The sequence below is a fragment of the Gopherus evgoodei genome, chromosome 3 (assembly GCF_007399415.2).
Source record: "Gopherus evgoodei ecotype Sinaloan lineage chromosome 3, rGopEvg1_v1.p, whole genome shotgun sequence".
Lineage (NCBI taxonomy): Eukaryota > Metazoa > Chordata > Testudines > Testudinidae > Gopherus > Gopherus evgoodei.
In genome coordinates, this window is record NC_044324.1 from 31,270,696 (window position 1) to 31,297,066 (window position 26,371).

Here is a 26,371-nt window from a genome sequence, read left to right on the forward strand (position 1 = left end):
AATAATGAAATAACTGTTAATGAAAGCTTGTCACAAGAAACAAGAAGTTGTATTTGCTTCTCAGTATGCATTTCAGCACAAAATAACCAAGTCCTCCATAATGTGTTTTGAATGATGCTGTCACTATGCAGAAACAATTTTACTGTCTGCTACTCACCTTCAAATGCTTCCCAAAAGCTCATTTCTATTTGTTAACCTTCCAGGACTGACCCCTGCTCTACTATTCCTGTCTTTTAAGGCATTCCTGCCTCATACTGTGATTATAACAATCAGTTATGAAAATACATATCCTTTACAGAGCCCTTTCCCCTGAACTCTCACACATGCACTCAGAGGACTCAGCAAGATGCCACATCCTTGCACAGTTGGCAATCTGAAATCTCAGTATTCCAAGAAGGGTACCGGTGAGGAACAATGCATGGAGAATGTAATCGCTTCCATCCATTAGGATGGTAGAGGCTGGTTCCTCTGGTGTTCTGAGGCCAGTGCAGGGATGTAGGGGCAGGACAGGGCTATAGCTCTGCCTTCTTCCTGCTCCCTTTTCAGAGCAAGTAATCTCTTCACTCTCCAGAGTGCATAGATTTCTCTTGTGTGCAACCTATGTGTAGTCATGCAAACAGGGGCGGCTCTAGGTATTTTGCCGCCCCAAGCGTGGGCAGCTGAAGGGACCAGTGAAGCTGTGGGACCAGCGGACTCTCCGCAGGGAAGCTGCCTAAGGCAACCTGCCTGCTGCCTTCGTGGCGACCGGCAGAGTGCCCCCCATGGCTTGCCGCCCCAGGCACGCACTTGGCGTGTTGGTGCCTGGAGCCGCCCCTGCATTCAAAGGATGGGGTAACTTTTTGCTTGTTCTTCCACCTGTGAACGTCCACACAGCATCTAGCCTTTACATTGCAGTTTCCACTAGTCAGGGACTTTTCTTCTTTATTTTTCTGTTCAATGCCTGGTGCACTATTACACTTTGAAAATAGTAACAAAGCATACAATACAGACAGGGGTGACTTAAGAAGGGTTTTCCATGTCAGGAGGAAAATATAAAGAACTGCTGAAATTGTGAATCTGCTTTGTGATTCATTTCCTGACACGAATTGTCTCTAATATTCAGGGTGCTGCCTCTGCAAGACAGAAGGAAAGAGAACTAGGCAGGGACTGGATTTTATTTTATTTGGAGAGGAGGACGGAGCTTGAACAGATGTCAAAATAATGAAAGTACCTCTAGGCAGCCAACAAAGAAATGTGCTGGAGATAACATGTCACTGTCAGATCTTGGTTGTGATCAAGTGTGATGTAAGTGCAATTAACAAGACAATTTTATATCAATAGAACAATACCCTGTTTAATAAAAAGCATGTTTTCATTCTTTGAATGTATTCATTCTTACCTTGTAGTTCAGCTAATTCTGAAAAGAAGGGTTAGATGTAAGGTAGGTCTATAAAAACTTGCACATATCTTTGCTAGTGGGAAACTACTTTCCTTATTGCTGTGTTTTCCTCAGTTGCACTGGTTATCTCCAACGTGCCTTACAAGCAATATTTAATTAATCTAACCAGCCCTCCTGTGAGTATTATTATCTTGGCTGTCCATTGGAGCTAATGATGATGTCACAGCATCTTGTGTATTCTTCTGTGGCTGTATATAGTCCAATGTGCAAGGAGCAAGGTTGTGAACAGATGTCACGGAGGAATGTGTGAAGGGTCCCACTGAGGACCTGGAATGATGCTTTGCTCTTTTTCAATTTGTTTTTTGGGTCTTTTTCAAAGTAATTACAACCTTTATTAATAGTAGTTCTCTACTGAGACCTTACCTTGTCTGTGTCTTCGAAGTTGTCAATATTTATGCCACATGTCTGCTTAAGAGCGTCTTTTTAATGTTTACCTTGAGCACCCTTCCTGTGCTTTCCAAATTTCAGCTTACTAAGGACTTTTTCTGGGCATCTGTCATCACCCATTCTGATAACATGAACCATCCATCTAAGATGAGCTTTGATAATCACTGCCTCAATGCTGGTTGTTTTTGCTCTCTCAAGGATGTTAATGTTTTATACTTTGTCTTGCCAGTAGACCTTCACAACAGCAAAAAGACAGTGCATGTGAAATTGTTCAAATTGCTTGATGTGTCTCTGGAAAACTGTCCATGTTTCACACCTGTATAAAAAGGATATTATCACTGCTACATTGTATATCATGGCTTTTGTTCACAGTTTGGTGGTGTTCTGGTTGAATATCCTATGACAGAGTCTTCTGAAAGCCTGGCTTGCCTTATGTATTCTGTTTGATATTTCTTGATCCAGAGAACGTGAATTGAGATGGTACTGCCAAAGTATGCAAAGTGATTGATGATCTTTAGTTTTGCACCATCGATGGTGATGTTTGGCTCAGTGGTAGTTGGTTGGAAGAGGACTTCAATTTTTTCCAAACTGATGGTATTTTCAAACTGTTTAGTTCCTTGAGAATCTGTCCAGGATAAGCTATAGGTCACTTCACTATGACAAAGTAGAGTACAATCATCCACTAAAAGTGCTTCATATAGGAGTTCCTCAAGAACTTTTGCCTTTGCATTAGACTTTAGGAGACTGAAGATTTTTCCATGATTTCTGTACCTTATGTAGATGCCCTTTTGAAGGATGTCAGTTGAATATTATTATTTGTGTGATGGTTGCACTCTGCAGGGGAGAGATAGCTCAGTGGTTTGAGCATTAGCTTACTAAACCCAGGGTTGTGAGTTCAATCCGTGAGGGGGCCACTTAAGGATCTGGGGCAAAAATCAGTACTTGGTCCTGCTAGTGGAGGCAGGGGGCTGGACTCAAATGACCTTTCAAGGTTCCTTCCAGTTCTAGGAGATAGGTATATCTCCAATCATTTATTTACATCAGGGATTGAGCTGGAGACCTCCAAAGCTAAAAGTTTGAAGCTTTGGAGCTAGGGCAGAGGTGGGCAAACTATGGCCCGCGGGCCACATCCAGCCCACAAGACTGTCCTGTCTGAGCTCCTGGCCGGGGAGTCTAATCCCTGGCCCCTCCCCTGCTGTCCCCCCTTCACTGCAGCTATGCCACCACACGGGCAGTGCTCTGGCCCGCCACTCCCGCTGGGCAGCATGGGGAGTGCAGCTGGCTCTGGCTGGGTGTCGCGGCTGCAAGATCCTGCTGCTGGTAAGGGAGCGGGGGAGGGAGGTTGGGTAAGGGAGCGGGAGGTCCTGGGGAGGGCAGTCAGGGAGGAGGGGGTGGTCGGATGGGGCATAGGTTCTGGGAGGGTGGTCAGGGGATGGGGGAACAGGGGGGTTGGGAGTGGGAGTCCAGGGGGCCTGTCAGGGGGCAGGGATTTGGATGGGGTTGGGAAGGCAGTCAGGGGACAGGGAGCAGGGGGTTTGGATAGGGCACAGGGGTCCCAGGAGAGGGGGGTCAGGGGACAAGGAACAGGGGGGTAGATGGGTTGGGGATTCTGAGGGGGGCAGTCAGGGGGCAGGCTGTTTGGGGAGGCACAGCCTTCCCTACCCAGCCCTCCATACAGTTGTACAACCCCAATGTAGCCCTCGGGCCAAAAAGTTTGCTCACCCCTGAGCTAGGGGATATCCTCTGTGGATTGGCACAGAGGAGGACTTGTAACACACACACTACTGGGTTGTAGTTGCATTTTACAGATAGGAAACTGATTAAATGTGCTCAGGAAATATCCCCGATGCCCTTATCCAGTGACAGGCTTTTCTAAATTTTCTTACAGAACCTTTGAGAAAGATCAGTGTAATAGATCCTCAGGAAAGGATTAAATTCTCTCCATCTGCAGGTATTGTACAGGCATAATGCCTCTGAATCAGGGTATCTATCAGATACATCAGTAATTAAATATACTGGTTTCCCAGTTCTGTGTTTTGCCCCTGTAACTCCACTTTTAGAGGTTCACTCACAAACAAGGAAATACAGATATCTTTATTTAAAATTATTCTTACTAGAGGGTATGTCTTGAAGTTAAAGTTTTTTGGGGGGTTTGCAGGGTTGCCGGGGGGGGAGCACATGGGGAAATTTGCCCCAGGCCCTGCAGGGGCCCCCACAACAGTTTTTCGGGACCCCTGGAGTGGGGTCCTTCATTCGCTCCGGGAGCCATGGAAAACTGTTGCGGGGCCCGGGCCCCTGGAGCTTCTTCCGCTCTGGGTCTTTGGTGGCAATTCGGTGGCGGGGGGTCCTTCCACTCCAGGACCCACTGCCGAAGTGCCCCGAAGACCCACTGTGGGGGGTCCTTCTGCCCCAGGACCCGCCGCCGAAGTGCCAGGTCTTCGGCGGCAATTCAGCGGCGGGAAGACTCCAGGCCCCCTGAATCCTCTGGGTGGCCCTGGGGTGTGTGAATGTGAGAGATGGTCTCTGTTCCCTCATAGGAGATATTCAGTCTCACTCAACATAGTAGATGCTCACTAGCTATTGTCATTTACTTAGCTACCTATTCTTTGCCAGTTATAGAGTGTCCATGACATGCTCAGTGTTGTACAAGACATGGAATTTCATCACACCCTCATTTATTATAACTGCTTAGGTGGTGGAACTATGGAAAGGGGCTATAAGTGGTCTCTGTGGAATATCCCTGGCATAGAGCTACTATGATGGGCCTATACTCTCCCTCCCCCCCTGCAGTCCTGATGTATGGGGTATACCAAGGGAGTGTGGAGGGGTGTGTCCAAGCCCACAGCTTTCAGGGTACTCTGGACTGGCAGACTACAAGTGGCCTGTAGTTTGATCATTGCAGCCAGAATATAAGTTAGAGCAGTCCTGAAGCTACTTTAATTTATGCTGAGGGCCAGGCAGCTTGAAAAATACGGGGAGCTCAAGGGCAGTTTAAAGCCACCAACCCTGCTCTTTTTCTGAGCTAAGTGCAGGAATGCAGCAATGGAGAATTCAAACCTTCCCCCTCCCCCCCGGCCACAGAGGCTTAAAATCTAATAAGTTGCTGAACATTCCTGTCTTATAACAAACATGATCAAGTACATCCTGCAGAGGCTTTCAGAGCTTTTGCTCCTCATCTTTGCTGATGGTCCTTGCTCTGGTCTCTAGTCATCATTGTTACCCTCCAATTCCCATCTCTTGCTTATCTGATGTGGCTAGTCATTAATTTTGTATACCTCTCTTTCCTATTTGTTAGGATATCTCTGGCTTCCCCACTCCCACTCCACTGTTATTAGAGAACCCTGCACCAGGATGGCCCCTCCTCAGAGTGAAAAAGTAATTCACTCTCTGTGCCCATTCACTCTTTGACCTCAGGGGCTCTAAATTTTGAAGACTGAGTTGACGACTTAGGTTATGATTTAAACCACCTGCTGAATCAAATGCAAAGAGATATTGAGGGAGGAGACCTCTTCTTCCCCTTCAGTTTACTAAAGCCATGGCTTTTATAGAAGAGAAACATGAATTCCATTGGCTGGCTAAACTTTCTGTTGAACAGGTTAGTCTGTTGGCAAGCTAAGATTCACAGCTTCTTTTGCCTTCCATGCCACTGATTAAGGTGGCCCATAGTAAGTGTTCAGTGCTATACAAATTAATGACGAGTGGCTCTATGCTGAACATTTTTATTAATGACCCGGAACAAGAAAACGTAAAATCATTACTGATGAAGTTTGCAGATGACACAAAAATTGGGAGAGTGGTAAATGATGAAGAGGGCAGGTCACTGAAACAGCAAACTGGATCGCTTGGTGATCTGGGTGCAAGCAAACAATATGAGTTTTAATATGGCTAAATGTAAAGAACAAAGGATGTAGGTCCGACTTACACTATCCTGGGGGGCAGTGACTCAGAAAAGATTTGGTTGGATAATCCGCTGAACCTGAGCTTCCAGTTGCTGTGGCTAAAAGGGCTAATGCAGTCCTAGGATGCATAAACAAGGGAGTCTCGAATAGGGTAGAGAGGTTATTTTACCTCTGTATTGTGCATTGATGAGACTGCTGCTGGAACACTGTGCCCAGTTTTGGTGTCCACAATTCAGGAAGGATGTTGACATATTGGAGAGGGTTCAGAGAAGAGCCAAGAGAATGATTAAAGGATTAATAAAACTATAAAACTGCCTTACAGTCAGGGCCGGCTCCAGGCCACAGCGCGCCAAGCGTGTGCTTGGGGCGGCACGCTGCAGGGAGCGCTCTGCTGGTTGCTGGGAGGGTGGCAGGTGGCTCTGGTGGAGCTGCCGCAGGCGTGACTGCGGACCGTCCGCTGGTCCCGCGGCTCCAGGGCACCTCCTGCAGACATGCCTGTGGCAGCTCCACCGGAGCCGCGGGACCATCCAACCCTCTGCAGAAACGCCTGCGGCAGCTCCACCGGAGCCGCAGGACCAGCTGACCGTCCGCAGAAACGCCTGTGGGAGGTCCACTGGAGCCACGGGACCGGCGAGTGGCAGAGCGCCCCCTGCGGCGTGCCGCCATGCTTGGGGCAGTGAAATTGCTAGAGCCGGCCCTGCTTACAGTGATAGACTCAAGGCACTCAATGTATTTAGCTTAACAAAGAGAAGGTTAAGGGGTGACATGATTGCAGTCTGTGAGTACCTACACAAGTATCACATATTTAATAACAGGCTCTTCAGTCTAGCAGGGAAAAGTATAACATCCAACGACTGGAAGTTGAAGCTAGACAAATTCAGACGGGAAATAAGGCACACATTTTTCAATGTTAAAGTAATTAGCCACTAAAACAACTTACCAAGGATCACAAACAAAATTATGTGGGATTCAGATCAAGGGATTTTATTTTGATTTGTTTCTATAAACCAGATGAGAACACTTTCTTTCATGACATTTCTGATACAATCTGGAGTACACATCATCCCCTCCACTTAGAGCATGAAGAGCATAAGTATCCAAATACTAGTCAAACAACTGTATGATTGTACAGAGAGGGGGAAGAACAGGAGATCAAGTGCAATTATTCCCTTCTGAAGCCATGAAAACCCCTGTGTATGAACACAATGTGGGCAGGGTTCTAGGATATAGAGAGTATGTCTACTCTATGCAATACCTTCTCTGGTGCGCTTGTGGAAAATTTTCTGCTGAGATTAATTCTGACAGTCAGAATTATTACAGTGTCACACTCTGCATAATATGTGGAGGATGGTGGACTAGAAAGGGGCAATGGGGACATGGCATCTTACCTGCCTCAGAATTTGTGCTGCAGAGAAGAATGAAAGATCTAAGGAGTATGAGTAACGCTCAGGGAATGCTCTGAATTGTATGGAATTTCCCAAGGGACCGTAGGATATCTGCACACTTGGAATGATGTGTTCCCTGCCCTTGTCATAGGATATGTCAGTAACTGTGTAAATGTTGCCATGGTATTTCCCAGGCAACACTGCTCCTCCTGTAGGCTCTTCTATATCACGCCTTGCACCCAAATCAAGGGGAAAAGCTTCTCTAATGGTATTTTGGTGCTTTTGCCTGTTATCATGAAGTGAAGAGACAAATGACTTGTAGAGTATATCCAGATTCTTTCAAGCCTCCAAAAAGGTCTGGTGCAGGTTTCAGGTAAAGGTGCAAACTAATTCTTATTTTATCCGAACTGGTGCACAGATTCCTAAGCAGACTTCCATGGCACAATAATAGAAATGGATCATTAAGTATCTGTGCTTGACACACATTTTCTCCAGATGACAGATGTCAAAAAGAGCGATGGATGAAAACTGAAACTTCAAGTTTCCTTGACTAGACCTGAAGTAATTAGCTTCATTAAAAGTGCTAGCTCTAATCTAGTGTCAAAACTAACTCCCAGCCTAAACCTTAATCAGATCTAGATCCAATATTAGAACCCCAGCCCTTCTCTATTTAAAAAAATACCTCAGTAGTCTGTATTATTGGACAGCTCTTTTATAACAAAGTTCTGATGACTAGATACTGTGGTGATGAGCACTTCAGAAATGAGGACAGTTTGATGACTTTTGGCAATCTAATCTTCACCCTTATCTCTGCCCACTACTAGTGTTTAGATACTATGATGATGGCCACTACAGCAAACCCTAAAATAGATAGATACCAGGAGTCAATATACTTGTGCTTCCTGATGGTTTACCAGGAGAGAGTTGCAAACTCGTTCACTTTGTAATTGGTTTGTTCTGACATTATTTGTGTTTGCCATTGCATGCTGTTGTCAGAGATGCCATCTAAAAAACTACAGAGTCTTAAGAGACAAAGCCAAATGTTATGAGTTAATTAGTACCAAAATGTGAATGAAAGGGAGTCCATTAGGCTGGGCTAGTGAAGTAAAGAGATTTATCATTTTGAAAGTTGCTAATTGTGCCTGTTTCTCTGTTTGGAGAAAGGAGTCTGTAGGTCTGGGCCAGTTGCCCTTGGGGACCTATCTGTTAACTCACTGTCACCTTCTCCTGAGATACCATCATCTTGTAATACTGAGCAATAAAATTAGTAATTGTAGGTCTTTTGAAGCCCACAGCTAAAGGACACTAACAGAGCTTGTTTACACTGAGGAGTTCACAAGAAAACTAAAGGAATTAGACCAGTATAATAGATCGGTACCAAGAACACGCCCTGCCGAATGTATATAAAAATGGTATTCCATCCATTTTCAGTTCTCTCTTTAGCTTTGTTTTGTGCTAAAAATATAATATTAATGTATTTTCGAAAAAACCCTCCAATATTAAGTATTCTCTCCATGAGCATTATAACTCCCACCACATCCTTGGTTTAATTATAATCTTAACTGCAATCATATTTATTTATATGAGATTTTTAGACCTATTTTCATGGGCTATTTACTTTTGAACACAGCCAGCATGTGTAAATATATAATACTGATAGATATCCAACTCAATAATGACTTTATTTTAGTATATTTTCTGGCATGGTTATACTTTATTTCCAAAATGTTCATATAGCCTCTGATTCAGGAAGGTATTTAAGCACATGCCTAAATTTAAGCCCATGACTTCAATAAAAAGCGTAAATTAATGTGGTATAATTAAGTATCATTTAATTACTACAAAGTTTAAAACATTTATTGAGGTTTAATCCATATGTAGCACATATTGTTTGCATAATTGTCATATCTCACTCTCTCAAATATAAATTATATACAATAATTAACTGGTTCGGTGTCATATTATGAGCTGCATTATACCTTACCGAGGAGTAGGGGCGGTGCACCACTAGAATTATGATGATTAGAGGCATCGGGACACATTAACATCAGATGTTAATGGGCCCAGATTGTCTGCACCAGCTTGGGATGTGGTCCATTATGCTTATATCAGACATAAGGGTTCCAAAGCAAAGGCAGGGTGCAGAGGAAGCGTAAGGAGAGTTCGCTCTTGCTACACCTTGCTACACCTCTTCCAAGATATAGCCTCGTGGCAGGAGAATCATGCTCGTATGCAGAGGGGTGAGGCAATGATTATTCCACTACCCTGCCGGTCCCTTTCCCTGTAGTGTTCTTGGGAGCTAAAAAGCGTAGCCGTCTGCTGCATGAGTGCACTGAGGGCAAGGTCCCTTTAGTGTCATAAATCCCAATGGAAAAGTCCGAACAGAAATGCATAGAGTTGAAACCAATAGGTTTCTACAGATATTTGAGTATTCCTTAAAAAAAGCCTTATAATTTGTTAGAGAATTAGATGTTTTCTATGGGTTTTTAAAACAGTCTGTAGAATTCTATTGCAGGGATCTAATTCTCTGTTATGACATGGTTTAAAGGCAAGGCCTATTGGAAGATTTTATATATTTTATAAGATGTTTCCAAAAGGTGTGCAGAGATAGGCATCATTTAGCTCTCTGTTTTTAACAATAACTTGGGGCTTATTTAACAGAACATTACTAATGTGTTATTCACAGAATGCTTTTTTAAAACAATGTTGTTTATATTAATCCATTAGATCTTTCAGACTGATGTCCTTTCTTAATGAATTTGCTCTTCCCATGCATGAACACACATTGATTCCAAGGCCTGCTATTGAGGGCAAGACTACAGATCTTTTCTTTTCTTTTCTTTTCTTTTTTTAAGGAAAAAACATCACTGAACTATGTATTTGAGTTCAATGGCCTGGGCATGCATAGAACCAAAGTTAATTTCTCCAGTAGACTTGGGTGTCACATTTTGGGCATACTGCCTTTGGAAGTGTTCCTGTGACACATAACTGTCTCATTGGGCCAAATTCTGATCTTGTTTACTCTGGTGTCTTCAAGAACAGAATGAAATCCAAATGATGGCCCATTGAATCCAAATGACATTAGCATTTGGACCCACCATCTCTGCCTCATAATGGCGTTATACACCATTACATTTTTGCTAGATAGTCATAAGACATGAGTCATGTTGTGCTGAAATAATATTACTGCAATACTGCTTTGTTTTATACACACAGCGGATGCATCCCACATTTCTTGAGCACAGTGTGATACAAGGTAGGTATAAACTCCATCCTCTATTCAGTTAGTGAGATCCCAGGTTGTGAATTTTTTTGGTCTGGAGATACCCTGGATAGGCAGATGAACAAATGTCACCCTTTTAAATATACAGGAATTTGAAACCGATTGTATGTTCTAGAAACCGAAATTTTAATTTTTGCCTGGATAAATATGTGTTTTCAACTGCTCTTGCAAACGGGCTTTGCAAAAAATAAAATGATTTGGTTGTTTGTGTTTCTGTTTTAGTTTAAGGTGTTTGAGGCTCATTTTAGTTCCACTTGGAGCAGGAAAAGTGCTTTCATTCTGCATTAGGTGATTGTTTCCATCAGTGTCACTTCCCCCTCCCCATTTTTCACACCTCCTACTGTGTACGATCGCCTGCTGCACCATTTATTTTTGCAATGTGTAAACTGTTACTTCCTCCAACAAATCAGATCTGCTAAGGGTGAAATTAAAGGTCTGAAGGGGTGACTGTCCTGCTGGTTTTGACATTTTAAGATTTTAAGATCAGGCGAGAAACAGCTGCCCTTTTCTACATATAGATATTTATTAACTGCCCAAAGGATTTATGGAATCAGAAGTGCATTACCTTGGCATCACAACTAAAGAGGGTATATTCTGGGAAATGTACACTACATTTCTTGTGAGATCTGGCAGCTAACAGGATGAGAAATAATTAGCCTCTAACTTCAAGCAGTGGGCAGGAGTGTCTGGAACTGATATTTTAGTGCCAAGGTTAAAAAATCAGGATACACACTGATTTAAAATTGACAGCTGTGTGCCTAAGGCAAATGCTTGAGCGTGGCCTCCATAGACCTGTCTGGGGCCCAATCCTGCAAACCCTTACTCAATGACTTACTCATGGGAGTAATCCCACTGACATCAGTGGAAGGATTATTCCTGTGTATCTCTGTGGGTTTGTAGGACTGGGCCTGTGGATTCTGTACTACAGATAAAAGACGATGCTACAGTGCAGTTTTATACGTCAGAGAATGGGCAGTCACCTACAGTGGAATGGAGGCTGGCACAGTGACAATGGAAGGTGAGACCTTTGTAAATGTTTTACTTGCATATTCTTGGTACCTATACATTATACTTCTCTCTCTCTGACTTTTTCTTTTGTCTGCTCTTTTCCCTTTCCTTTTTTAAAAGCTAATTTAGCACTGGCACGTGACTAACATCAAACACTTGACTAGTCCCATTGAACTCAACAGTAGTACTTGCACAAATGAAGTTACTCAGGTATTTACATGCTTCCAGAATTGACATAATAAATTATTATAATTTTCTTAGGCTTGTTAAGAAAGGAAATCACAGAAATAACAATAAGAGATAGACAAAGCACTAACTTAATAAATCCTCTGAGAAAGGGGAAGACACTGTCTTTTTGAGCTATAAGTTGGATTTGCCTTTTCCTCGATAGTGCTCCATTGCAAGTCTGGTGCACTGCTTTTAAGCAGCAGTTGTTTTGGAAGCTGCTTGTTCAGTTAAAGATTTAGGTAAGTATGCTTTCCTGCAAAGGGAACAATTAAATTCTCCCAAACACACAGAAGCATCAGAATTCACAGCATGTATTTTACAAGGGTAATAAAGTTTTATATGTATTTACAGGAGAAACAGCGTGCAATGAAATACCTAATACACCCAATTATCCACCAAAATAAATGGATGAGAGAGAAACTGGCTAAATTTGGCTAAGGCTTAATTATTTTGCATTTTAACGTCTCAGTTCTTAGCAATAAATGCTCATTCTGCCATCCATTTCATGGCTCTATTACTTGGTCTGGATTCTTGTAATTGAGCTCCTTGAGTTCAGGAGACTGCCCAATGTCAGTGAGAAGAATATAGGAAAGGCTTGACATCAATTACAACATTACACACAACATAAAATTTAACAACTTGAATCAGCCTTTCATTGCTATTTAAAGCAACTGCATATGGCTTCTTAGGATCTTAAAAATTAATCAGCTTCCAAAGGGTCTAGATTTTTCAAAAGGACAAAATCGTACTTAGCCTGAAGTTTTAAAAATGTTATTTCAGTTCTGTTGTACAATAGGGAGACTTTTTGACATGTAAGTGGTTTTTGTTAATATCCAAAAGAAATTGATCTCCTGGGTAAATTAAAACTCAGTGAGGCAAATTAAGAAATCAAATCAAATAAAGTGGGTCAGATTCTTCATTGACTTGTTCTGCATTTAACTCCACTGAGAGGATGTGTGTCAAGGCAGCCATATCCCCAGGGTGCAAATGAAGACAGAATTTGGCCCATGGATTTTTGTGTGTGTTCTTAAATAAATGGGAATCGCAATTAGGACATGGGTGGCTTAGTGATAAAATGCTGGCTTTCCACCTCAACTCAAATGTTATGTGAAGCCCTCAGCTCTCTCCCTCACTGACATGTGATCTGCTCATAAAACACCAAAGTTTCTGCTTAGGGGAGGCCCAGACTAAGCAAGAGTGGAGCCTGCGTTACCTTTCACCTCTAATAAGGGTGGTCCCTGCAGGTCAGAGCTGAGGTCCTTGGAAGGGCAGCATGAGGAAGCTTGATTGTCTTGCAGCTGCAAGTTCTGTGCCCTGGATAAATAAAAGGTTTAGTTTCTAATCTTTTAACCAAATAATCAGATAAAAATGTTAAAAAAATAGACTGACACTGAAACTATTCTTTAGAAAAAAAAGTATCAAGAGACTTTTTGACTTGTCTTTCTAAATGCACTGAAGTGTAGTTAAAAAGCTACTTTGATTCCAAGTGGAAGAGTTACACACAAATGTTTAATGAACATTGAACCTTGAGATCTTCTTAACAGGCTTGATATGGTGAGAAATATGTGGGTATGTCTTCGCAAGTATGAGTGTTTCACTGATTTATGTTTACAGTACATAAAACATTATGCATCTGAGCTGTATCTGCCTGCCAGTGCTAGCTTTATTTTGGGCCGGACGGGCAAAGACCTTAGTAATATTCTTTTCACAATATATGAAAACCAGAGTTTTGGGGGTTTGTTTACTTTTTTCTGTTGTAGCAAGTTGCAACCATAAACTGGGTCAAAAATGATTTTGGGGGGAGAGGGGTTCTGAAATATCTTACAGAATCTGACCTTTTAATATTTTTTTCCAGGTGTTTCTGGTTGTAAAACTAGCATTTAACCTTCTGAACATCAAGAACCGCACTTATTACGTTTATTGCATATATAGGGTAGGCTAGTGGCTGGAATTAACACAGAGGGCTCAAGGCACCTTAGCAAACCTTGTGCACCCCATGCAAATACCAGTCACACTTGCAATCTCTAAGCTTTTGCGGTGCACTGGGACTGCTCCCTTCATGCATTTCAGAGATGCATCTTGGCCTACAGAGGATGGACATCTACAGGGATGCTATAGCTGCACCCCATCTCTGTGTTGGGGGAGCAGCCTAAAGAATAGTGACTCAGCATACTCTTTCTTGCATATCAGGAAGCTTGGAGTGGGATTGTGCTTCCTTCAGGCACAGTCTCTCCTTGAGCTACCCCCAGGGCAGAGTGGTTTGGTACCACCCCTTACTATGCACAATGCACAATCAAGCCCAGGGCACTGGGGAATATGCAACTTTTAACTCTTCATCTTGTGTGTAGTTGTAGGGTGAGATTTTCAAAAGCACCCAGCACTGGGCAACTTTGTACTCACTGAAATCAATGGTAAACTCCAGTTGACTTAAATGGGAGGACAGTTAAGCTAGTGCTGAGCACTTTTGAAAATCCCACCTATAGCTTTTTGCTATTCTTTTAAAATGTGAAATTATAAAACGTGTGTGCAGTGAATGGACTTAAAAATTAACACATTATTATGGTGTCTTTGACTGAAATAGTGCAAAGGATTTTGAGATATGGGATATTGGGAGATAAAAGTGCTGCTTTATGGGAAAGAAAGAAAAATGTGTGAGTTTGAATTTGTGTGTGGGCAAAGGCTGAGAACTCAGTAATAGACATTTCTTTGCATTGCTTTTGATAAGAAATCCAAACTCTAGATCTGAGAATTGCTAGTGATTCCCACCTGCTGAGGGTTGGGGCTCTGGCTCATGTCTAGAATATGTGTTGCCTTGTAATCTATATTATCCATAGATTTATGATATGAGAAATAAACAGCAGAAAAGAGAAAATGAGTGTGAGCCTTGAGAGAGAAAAACACCTCAAATGTTGGCCATGACGTAGCTTGGTAAATGCACTTTCTGATACGTATTCAGAATATAATAAAATCAATGTACAACTAACCATTTTTAATATAAATAATCTGCTAAGAGTATATTTCTAGAAATCAGAATCCATTTTATTACCTTAGTTGTTACAAAGCCCCCAAATTTGCATTGTTTTGAATGAACAAGAAAATAATGAATGATCTCTTCTTGGGTTACGCAGTTTTCCAACCACAATACATGCCCTTTTAACTGTCCCCAACAATTCAGTCACACAATACCTAAAACCCCCTAATCAATGCCATTTTTACATAAAAAGCAAAGTACTGTTTCCCATCATAAAATGTTATAGTGTTTACACAAAGCTCCAGCTAACATCATAAAACTCTATTGATTTCCCAGTGGAGTTCTAAGAGGACAATTGACTCTGCTACATGACACACTGGTTTCTAGCTCCAAAATAAAAGTGACTTCCCTTTGGAAACTAGATCCAAAATATTGCTCTTATCAATCAGGCTTTTCAATTACTGCTTACTAAAAAAGCCATACTAGAAGGGAGAGCTGCCTCCAGAGAACTTCACCTCCAGCAGTGTTTTTATGAAGACAACCAAAATCTGGAAGTTAATGCCATAAAAATGGCATGTTTAGAAATTTCCATCATGGTATCATATTTTGGGGGTTGGTTTATTTTTTAAAATGAGCATCTCTGGTGAAGCACCAATGTATTCTACAGCTGCAATATATAGGGTCTGATCCAAAACCCTACGAGGTCAGTGACTGAAGTGAGGTTTGAATCAGGCTTGTACTGATGATTCCTGCCACTTGCTAAAAAATCTTTAAAAAATTAGACAATTCAGTAGAATAGTCTCCAAACATATCTGGTTTACCACGTTTTGCAAGGAACACTAGTGAATCTTTAAACAATAGTTTAAAAAAGGTATTTTTCTTGAAGAGAGGATAAAATGGGACAATATGATCAAACAATAATTAAAAAAGATCCCAATATTCTGGTGATGATTAAAATTGCTATGGAGGAGTTAAAAATCTTATACAATGTGAAGTCTTCTGATGAAAACTGACTGGTATGGAGGTGGGCGGGGAGAAGCTATAATGTTCCTGGATATATTTTTTCTATTCTTGAAATTCTACACTTCTATGAATTAAATGAACTAAAGGAAATAAACTCCTTTCCTGACAGGCTGTCATAGCAGCCCCAATCCGTTGTATAGCTTTTTTTTGCCAGAAATCATTTGCTGTACTTAATTCAATAGTTCAAAATATTTAATACATATCTAAATTACCAGGGCCATACCCTGCTCCCTTCTAGCCAATAGAAGTTTTGCAATTGACTTTAATAGGCATAGGTTCTGTCTCAGTAAGATGAAGTCCCTTGCTGCCCTGAATATGAAGATGAATGCTGTCATGCCGAGCTCCTAACCTTAAGGAAATTCAGTGCAGAGTGACTGGAGAAGTTAGTTTTCAATTACAAAGAAAACTTGGAATGAAAAATGAATCGGTGAAATGTGTTCATTGGGAAATACTCCTCTCTAACTAATAAAGGCTTTTAATATACACTTTCTTACCCTCTCTCACTCAATTAAATATATGTTAATTCAATGTTAAGTTTGAGATTTAAACCCACAAGCGTCAGGAAATTCAGCATTAAGATTCCCATGTTAACCTTAATTCTGTCCCCATTGTGCATATTACATTTTATGATATTATCTTTCATTACATGATCACATAACATTGGAGCAATGTGACGTGCAATAAGTGATGTTGAATACGTGCATGGTTTGTTATAGAGGTTAACAAAATGTCAGCCTTACAAAGTATTTCTCATTTTGTAGTCTAAAAATATAACTAACTGCTATTTTCACAGAATTGTTACTGAAAGAAATGTCACAAACACATATGAATATGTAAATATTTTTCTATTAATTATTGTTCACGCAATCAAATAAATACTGAGTTTCTACTCGGGCTTTTGTCAGGCATTAAGGAGGGTTTTGCCTGAGAAAAGACTTCCAGATTTGGCTTTGGGTATGTTCTGTATTATTGTATTCCTTGTTTATCTCTCTAAAGATTGTATAAATTATATCAAACTGTAGGAGGATTTACATTTTTATTTTATGGAGGATAACTTTGTTTTGAAAAAAAATTGCAAATCATTTGTGAAACTTTTTGTTTAAAAAATAGGATACTTTCAACAACAAAATTAAGTTCACAAATTTCAACCAGATCTACTTAATATCATTTATTGGTTAAAATCTGAATGTTACCGAAGTCTGAGTATAAGGGTACATTTTCAGAAAGACGTACTCCCTTTAGTTGGGCCAATTTTTGCACCCATAGTTCAAATGGTGGCACAGATCTGAGAACATATGCCTCAAACTAGCTGATTGCAAAGATGCAGATACTCAGATTTGCATCTGCAATGTGTGTCTTGGGTAGAAAAAAGAATGCAAATTCTGAGCAAGTTCTCAACTACCAATGATCTGGCGAGAGTTGTGCAGTCAAACATCCACAGCCACAGATGATCCTGCAGATCCTAAAGTGGGAAACCCTTCCATCTCAGGCCTGGTCTACACTACAGTTAGGTTGACATAAGGCAGTTTAGGTTGACCTAATTATGTCACTATCTACACTACAGCCTTGTCTCGCCAATGTCAGTGTAGTTAGGGCGATGCTGTGTCTGTGTAGACCGGTGGTCTCCAATCTTTTTATGCCCAAGATCACATTTTGAATCTAAGGGCAACCCAGGATCTGCCTTACCCCTTCCCCAAAGCCCTGCCCATTCCCCAAAGCCCCACCCTGCTCACTCCATCCTCTCCTCTTTCTGTTGCTCGCTCTCCCCGATCATCTCTCACTTTCACCGGGTTTAGATGGGTTTGGGGCTGGGGCTGAGGGATTCGCAGTATGGGAGGGAGCTCTGGGCTGAGCCTGGGGCAGGGGGTTGGGTGCAGGAGGGAATGAGGTGTGCAAGCTCTAGGAGAGAGATTGGGTGCAGGAGGGGGCTCCAGGCTGGGGCAGTGTTGAAGTGCAGGAGGGGGTACAGGGTGCTGGCTCTGGGAGGGGGGCAGGGCTGGGGCAGGAGGTTGGAGTGCAGGAGGGGGTTCAGGGTGCAGGAGAGGATATGGGATGCTGGCTTCAGGAGGGGGCTTAGGGGTGGGGTTGGGATGTGGTCTCCTGCAGGGCAGCACTTACCCCCAGTGGTTCCCAGTCGGTGGCGGGTGCAGCGAGGCTAAGGCAGGCTCCCTGCCTACCCCAGTCCCGTGCTGCTCCCAGAAGGGGCATATGGGCCCCTGCAGCCCTGGGTGAGCAGGGGGCCAATGGGAGCTGCGGGGGTGGTGCTTGCAGGCAGGAGCAGCACACAGAGGGAGACCCCTGCCCCCCCCACCCCTCGGCCATGAAACTGAACTGGCCACTTCCCGGAGTGGTATGGGGCTGAGGTAGGCAGGGAGTCTGCGTTAGTGGCAGCCACACTGCGCCGCCGGAGATCCCGATTGACTGGGAGATCCTCTAGGATAGATCAGTCGATCATGATCGACCGATTGGTGACCATTGGTGTAGACACTGCATTACTGACAGGGAGCCATGAAATTGTCAAGAAAGCTGGGCAGCTATGGCCCAGCTACCCCCAAGTCCCCTGGAGAGCTGAGCAGCTGGTCCACACTCCTGGCAGGCGGTTGGGGCAAGAATGGATCCCACTATTTGCTGGGAGCTATGGGTGGCTAGACCCCACTCCTGGCTGGGAGCCAGGGTGAGGAACCTGGGTGGGTGGACCACGCTCGTGGTGGGAAACAGGAAGGCAGGAAGCCCCAGGCAGTTCCCCCACCCCTACTCCCAGCCGGGAATGGGGAGCAAGAAGCCCTGAGCAGCTTCCCCAACTCCCAGCAGAGAATGGAGAGCCGAAGTTGAGGGACAGGGGGGCAGCCTGCCAAGAGCCCAGACGCCTGCGGGGCAGCCAGAGCTGCCAGCGGAGCTGAGAGACTGGGCTCTCACCTCCCCACACTTTCCCTCTTAGGTCGGTGGAGGTGCTCCTTGTGAGGATGCGTAAAACCGACCCAAGGTCTCTTCTGGCCTTAAACTCTGCGGGCTTGGCTACACTCAAAACTTCAAAGTGCTTCTGCGGGAGCTCTGCCGCAGCAGCGCTTTGAAGCTCCCAGCGCTGCGGCACTGTTTACACTGAGGCTTTACAGCACTGTATCTTGCAGCGCTCAGGAGGGTGTTTTTTTCTCACCCCTTTGCACGAAAGTTGCAGCGCTGTAAAGCGCCAGTGTAGCCAAGGCCTGTGAATCTATGAACTCTTAACTTTATGAACAGTGAGTAGTCCCATTGGTTTCAGTGGGGGTATGTACTCTACATAAAGTTACTTGGGTACCCTAAATGTTTATATGATCAGGACCATGGGGGCATGCTGCATACTTCCTATTTGGATGAGATCTAGCCTTCCCCAAAAGGGGGTGTTTGGATCTGGGGTTTTGACTGCAGCCCATCTCTAATTGTCATTGAGTTTTCTTGAGTTTATTTATTTAGTTTATGTAGGAAAAAATGGAAAACTAGCAATAAAAACAACTAAAGAAAAGAAGTAGAAGAGAGGCATGAGTCTGAAAATTGTCTAGTTATTACACAACTCAGCTTCTAGTTCTTAGTTTTTGCTGATGAGTGAGCACTATCGTCCTTAATTGTTCAGCCTTATATTTTCACACCAGTGCATAAATGTTTAAAACAAATATTTTCCTAAAAAAATCCCTAAAATACCTACATAACAGATGCATTCTGTCAAGGTATGTTGGGTGAATTGGAACGGCAGGCGTTGTTGCTGTTCAGAATTGAGAGATGCAGTGAAGTGTGCAAAGATCTAATGAAGGAATTTCCTCATTTTGATGTTTCTTCATTTGGTTCCATTGTGGTTATTTGTCACAACTGGGATCCTTCAGGTCTCAATGTGCTAAAGAAGAATCTTTGCTAGCTGTCAGAAATATTAGCATTAGCACTGACCTCCTCTTTCTAACATCCAGCCATCAAAAGATGAGACTATTACAACCTCCTCAAGTATTTAGTGACATGAGGAAAGAATGAATGGCTTTCTGAAAACTGTCAGAGGGGTAGCCGTGTTAGTCTGTACCCACAAAAACAATGAGGGGTCCAGTGGCACCTTTAAAGACTAATGGATTTATTTGGGCAAAAGCTTTTATGGGTAAAAAACCCACTTCTTCAGATGCATGGAGTAAAAATTGCAGATGCAGGCATAGGTATACTGGCACATGAAGAAGAGGGGGCTACCTTACAAGTGGAGAACCAGTTATAACAAAGCCAATTCAGTCAGAGTGGATGGGGTCCACTCCCAATAATTATATAGTGTCAAGTATCAGAGGGGTAGCTGTGTTTTCTGCTTTTACAGATCCAAACTAAGAATTCTGTGGCACCTTATAGACTAACAGATGTTGTGGAGCATGAACTTTCGTGGGTGAATACCCACTTCGTCGGATGCATTCCGACGAAGTGGGTATTCACCCACGAAAGTTCATGCTCCAAAACGTCTGTTAGTCTATAAGGTGCCACAGGATTCTTGCTGCTTTTCCCAATAATTGATGAGGTGTCAATACCAAGAGAGGGAAAATTGCTTTTGTAGTGAACCAGCCACTCCCAGTCCCTATTCAAGCCCAAATTAATGGTGTTAAGTTTGCAAATGAATTGTAGCTCTTTGAAGTTTGTTTTTGAAGTTTTTTTGTTGAAGAATGGCTACTTTTAAACCTGTTACTGAATGTCCAGAGAGATTGAAGTGTTCTCCTACTGGCTTTTATGTTACCATTCTTGATAATACCACCTATTGCACTTCACTGAGATAGCTGATTAATATTTGTAATACTTCCTTGGACAGACGGTGCTACAGAAATGCCAAAGATTGATGATGATGATTTAATATTGAAACTTGATCTGCGATTGCAGTTTCAAACACACTCCCTTGCGGTTCTGTTTTTGATTGGATTTCCTACTTGTAAAAGGTCATGCATTTCCTGAGCTAAGGTGACTTGTTGCTAGGCAAGAATGTAAAGTGCTCATGAATAGAAGTTGCAAACAATTGTTGCTGCTGACAGTCTAGGCAGAGAGACCAAAGAGTGAATGGGCATTGAGGAGGAACAGCTCCCTCACCCTAAAGATCAGTTACCTTTAGAAAAAAGGTTGAGGACATTGACAGTATGGTGCAGGAAAGAGAGCACTGCCTCTGTGACTCAGATTACAAATCTAGTGCCTTTTGCACAGCAGGAAGCATGATCTTGCCGTTAATGCACTGTACTGGGATTCAGAAGATGTGGATTCTATTCCTGGCTCTAACAGGACTTCTGTTGTGACTTTGGTCGTTTAATCCCTCAGTCATTTCCTATCCATACTAGCGACAAGCACAAATAATGGTGGTAATCAATAGGGCTGTCGATTAATCACAATTAAGTCACGTGGTTAAAAAAAATTAATCGCAATTAATCACAGTTTTAATTACACTGTTAAACAATAGAATACCAATTGAAATGTATTAAATATTTTTGATGCTTTGCTACATTTTGAAATATATTGATTTCAGTTACAACACAGAATACAAAATGTACAGTACTCACTTTATATTATTTTAATTACGAATATTTGCACTGTAAAAATGATAAAAGAAACAATATTTTTCAGTTCATCTCATACAAGTACTGTAGTGCAATTTCTTTATTGTGAAAGCACAACTCACAAATGTAGATTTTTTTTTACTCAAAAACAAAACAATGTAAAACTTTAGAGTCTACAAGTCCACTCAGTCCTACTTCTTGTTCCACCAGTTGCTAGGAGAAACAAGTTTGTTTACATTTATGAGAGATACTGCTGCCGGCTTCTTATTTACAATGTAAGCTGAAAGTGAGAACAGATGTTCACATGGAACTTTTGTAACCAGCATTGCAAGGTATTTATGTGCCAGATATGCTAAACATTCATATGTCCCTTCATGCTTCGGCCACCATGCCAGAGGACATACACCTCTACCCCGATAGAACATGACCCAATATAATACAAATTCGGATATAACACGTTAAAGCAGCGGAGAGTGCCTCCTGAGCCCCGCTGCTTTACTGCATTATATCTGAATTGGTGTGGAGCCTTGGGCCCTTTAAATCACCGCCCGAGCCCAGCTATCAGAGCCCGGGGCTCCGGCAGCTGGGCTCGGGCCGTGATTTAAAGAGCCAGAGGCTCTGGCTGCTGCGGGGAGCCCCGGGTCCTTTAAATGCCCGCCCGAGCTTTGCTGCCAGAGCTCCAGCGGTGATTTTAAGGGCCTGGGACTCTCCCCAGCAGCTGTAATACCAGGCCCTTTAAATTGCTGCTGGGGCTCTGGCAGCCAGGATCAGGCAGTGATTTAAAGGGCCAGAGGCTCCAGCCGCTGCAGGGAGCCCCGGGCCCTTTAAATCACTGCCAGGGAAGCCGGTCCAGCCCGGCATGGCTTACTGGCTCTTGCTAGTACGCCGTACGGGACTGAACCCGATATAATGCGGTCTCACCTATAAGGTGGTGAGATTTTTTTGGCTCCTGAGAACTGCATTATATCGGGGTAGAGGAGTGCTTCCATGCTGATGATTCTCATTAAAAATATAATGTGTGAATTAAATTTGTGACTGAACTTCTTGGGTGAGAATTGTATGTCTGCTGCTCTGTGTTTTACCCACATTTTGCCATATATTTCATGTTCTAGCAGTCTCGGATGATGACCCAGCACGTGTTTGTTTTAAGAACACTTTCACTACAGATTTCACAAAATGCAAAGAAGGTACCAATGTGAGATGTCTAAAGATAGCTACAGCACTTGACCCAAGATTTAAGAATCTGAAGTGCCTTCCAAAATCTGAGAGGGAAGTGGTGTGGAGCATGCTTTCAGAAGTTTTAAAGGAGCAAAACTCCAATGTGGAAACTACAGAACCCAAACCACCAAACCACCAAAAAAGAATATCAACCTTCTGCTGGTGGCATCTGACTCAGATGATGAAAATGAACATGGGTTGGTCTGCACTGCTTTAAATCGTTATTGAGCAGAACCCATCATCAGCATGGATGCATGTCCTCTGGAATGGTGGTTGAAGCACAAAGGGACATATGCCCAGTGGTCTGTGATGGAATGTTATATTGGATGGGATCTGAGTTACTGCAGAGAATTTTTTCCTGGGTGCTGGCTGGTGAGTCTTGCCCACATGCTCAGGGTTTAGCTGATCGTCATATTTGGGGTCAGGAAGGAATTTTCCTCCGGGGCAGATTGGCAGAGGCCCTGGAGGTTTCTCGCCTTCCTCTGCAGTGTGGGGCATGGTCACTTGCTGGAGGATTCTCTGCAGCTTGAGGTCTTCAAACCACAATTTGAAGACTTCAATAACTCAAACATAGGTTAGGTAGGATTCTGTGGCCTGCTTTGTGCAGGAGGTCAGACTATATGATCATAATGGTCCCTTCTGACCTTAAAGTCTATGAGTCTATATGAATTTTTAGCGCATCTGGCACGTAAATATCTTGCAACCCCAGTTACAACAGAGCCATGTGAACGCCTGTTCTCACTTTCAGGTGACATTGTAAACAAGAAGTGGGCAGCATTATCTCTTGCAAATGTAAACAAACTTGTTTGTCTGAGTGATTGGTTGAACAAGAAGTAGGACTGAGTGGACTTGTAGGATCTAAAGTTTTACATTGTTTTATTTTTGAATGCATTTATTTTTTGTACATAATTCTACATTTGTAAGTTCAACTTTCATGATAAAGAGATTACACTACAGTACTTGTATTAAGTGAATTGAAAAATACAATTTTCTTTTTACAGTGCAAATATTTATAATAAAAATAAATATAAAGTGAGCACTGTACACTTTGTAATTGAAATCAATATATTTGAAAATGCGGAAAACATCCAAAAATGTTTGTATAAATAGTATACTATTATTGTTTAACAGTGTGATTAATTGCTTGACAACCCTAATAATAAATAAAACTAAAAGTTTCCTACTCTGAGGGCACATGTTGTATGATATTTAGAGACTTCTCATAAACTCATAGACTCTAGGACTGGAAGGGACCTTGAGAGGTCATCGAGTCCAGTCCCCTGCCCTCAGGGCAGGACCAAATATTGTCTAGACCATCCCTAATAGACATTTATCTAACCTACTCTTAAATATCTCCAGAGATGGAGATTCCACAACTTCCCTAGGCAATCTATTCCAGTGTTTAACTACCCTGACAGTTAGGAACTTTTTCCTAATGTCCAACCTAAATCTCCCTTGCTGCAGTTTAAGCCCATTGCTTCTTGTTCTATCATTGGAGGCTAAGGTGAGCAAGTTTTCTCCTTCCTCCTGATGACACCCTTTTAGATACTTGAAAACTGCAATCAGGTCCCCTCTCAGTCTTCTCTTTTCCAAACTAAACAAACCCAATTCCTTCAGCCTTCCTTCATAGGTCATGTTCTCAAGACCTTTAATCATTCTTGTTGCTCTTCTCTGGACCCTCTCCAATTTCTCCACATCTTTCTTGAAATGCGGTGCCCAGAACTGGACACAATACTCCAGTTGAGGCCTAACCAGCGCAGAGTAAAGCAGAAGAATGACTTCTTGTGTCTTGTTTACAACACACCTGTTAATGCATCCCAGAATCACGTTTGCTTTTTTTGCAACAGTATCACACTGTTGACTCATATTAAGCTTGTGGTCTACTATGACCCCTGGATCTCTTTCTGCCATACTCCTTCCTAGACAGTCTCTTCCCATTCTGTATGTGTGAAACTGATTGTTCCTTCCTAGGTGGAGCACTTTGCATTTATCTTTATTGAACTTCATCCTGTTTACCTCAGACTATTTCTCCAATTTGTCCAGATCATTTTGAATTTTGACCCTGTCCTCCAAAGCAGTTGCAATTCCTCCCAGTTTGGTATCGTCCACAAACTTAATAAGCGTACTTTCTATGCCAACATCTAAATCGTTGATGAAGATATTCAACAGAACCGGTCCCAAAACAGACCCCTGCGGAACCCCACTTGTTATACCTTTCCAGCAGGTTTGGGAGCCATTAACAACTACTCTCTGAGTACGGTTATCCAGCCAGTTATGCACCCACCTTATAGTAGCCCCATCTAAATTGTACTTTCCTAGTTTATCTATAAGAATATCATGCGAGACTGTATCAAATGCCTTACTAAAGTCTAGGTATATCACATCCACCGCTTCTCCCTTATCCACAAGGCTCGTTATCCTATCAAAGAACGCTATTAGATTAGTTTGACACGATTTGTTCTTTACAAATCCATGCTGGCTATTCCCTATCACCTTACCACCTTCCAAGTGTTTGCAGATGATTTCTTTAATTACCTGCTCCATTATCTTCCCTGGCACAGAAGTTAAACTAACTGGTCTGTAGTTTCCTGCGTTGTTTTTATTTCCCTTTTTATAGATGGGCACTATATTTGCCCCCTTCCAGTCTTCTGGAATCTCCCCCGTCTCCCATGATTTCCCAAAGATAATAGCTAGAGGCTCAGATACCTCTTCCATTAACTCCTTGAGTATTCTAGGATGCATTTCATCAGGCCCTGGTGACTTGCAGGCATCTAACTTTTCTAAGTGATTTTTTACTTGCTCTTTTTTTATTTTCTCTTCTAAACCTACCCTCTTCCCGTAAGCATTCACTATACTAGACATTCCTTCAGACTTCTCAGTGAAGACTGAAACAAAGAAGTCATTAAGCATCTCTGCCATTTCCAAGTCTCCCGTTACTGTTTCCTCCTCCTCACTGAGCAGTGGGCCTACCCTGTCCTTGGTCTTCCTCTTGCTTCTAATGTATTGATAAAAAGTCTTCTTGTTTCCCTTTATTCCCATAGCTAGTTTGAGTTCATTTTGTGCCTTTGCTTTTCTAATCTTGCCTCTGCATTCCTGTGTTATTTGCCTATATTCATCCTTTGTAATCTGACCTAGTTTCCATTTTTTATATTGTAGGTCACGCAAGATCTCGTGGTTAAGCCAAGGTGGTCTGTTGCCACATTTTCTATCTTTCCTAACCATCGGAATAACTTGCTTTTGGACCCTTAATAGTGTCTCGTTTGTCCCCTCTTCTCTTGGATGTCAAAGATGTAATTAGTTACGTTTCCTATCTCTGACACTAAGTACCATCTTAGATAAGAAACATTACATAACTTTGTCAGCAAAGACACATAAAATGGTTAGATTCAAAATGGCGGCATTCCACGTACTTAACTAGGTAATTTCAAGGAGATTTATAACAAGATGCAGAGATTTGCTCACATTGCTACCATTTCAGTTCCAGGCTTTTAAAGTCTCTGGTGGTCCTAAAAAATTTAATCAGTGAGACATCTGAATAACATAATGAACAGTATCCTTTTAACGTATCAAAAGCTTCCTTATTTTTGGAATCTTGTGGCTAGTCTTGTAATTGCTCTGCAAAATTCATTCGCTAGTATGATGCCATCTTGTGCTATGAGTATGGAAAAAAGTCAGACAAGATCGATTTTTTTTTGTTTAATTTTAAAATAGCTAAACCAACCTTTTGTTTTCAAGGCTGGTGAAAGAATTTGCTTTGAGACTGTGATCCCTTAGCATTCCTAGTTTCAGCTGGTCTTGAATAATGTGAAGGGGGTATGTTGGAGGCATGGCTGAAAAGTTCACTATTTTCTGCTTCCCAGGACAGGTTGGCAGCCATGAGAAATTGAATGCAAGTTAGAGCAGTCTTGAGGCCATACTAACTTATAATGGTGTTGGGTAAGGCCCTGGCATAGCCCCAGGATATAAGGAGTGCAAACTCCGTCAGCTATCTTTCCTGGCCCCA